Consider the following 392-nt stretch of genomic DNA (forward strand, 5'->3'; position numbering starts at 1 on the left):
ATCCACTATCGACATATCCGAGACTTGGTACCTAAATAGTTGACCAATATTTTCCCGTGAAACGGGCTCTCTGTCAGCGACAACCGACTCTAGGAGTCTGTGTTGACGGAAAACACGATCCACGATAAGCGTGGTTGTACCGACTCCGTCGATGGTGTTTGGCACCGCTGCCAAATGAGTCATCTTGCTCAACCGGTCGAGAAATACCACGACACCTGTTTTGCGCGCCAAATCTTTCGGCAGGCCAAACACAAAGTCCAAACTCACGGATTGCCAGCACCCAGTGGGTACCGGCAAGCTGGCCAGCGGTGCAGCCGCATTTGGAGCGGGTGTTACCCGTTGACACGTCTCACACGTGCGCACATAGGTGCTCGTCCATTCGTACAACTTGG

The sequence above is a fragment of the Plasmopara halstedii genome (genome assembly GCF_900000015.1).
Source record: "Plasmopara halstedii genome assembly, contig: Scaffold_2935, whole genome shotgun sequence".
NCBI classification, from domain to species: domain Eukaryota; phylum Oomycota; class Peronosporomycetes; order Peronosporales; family Peronosporaceae; genus Plasmopara; species Plasmopara halstedii.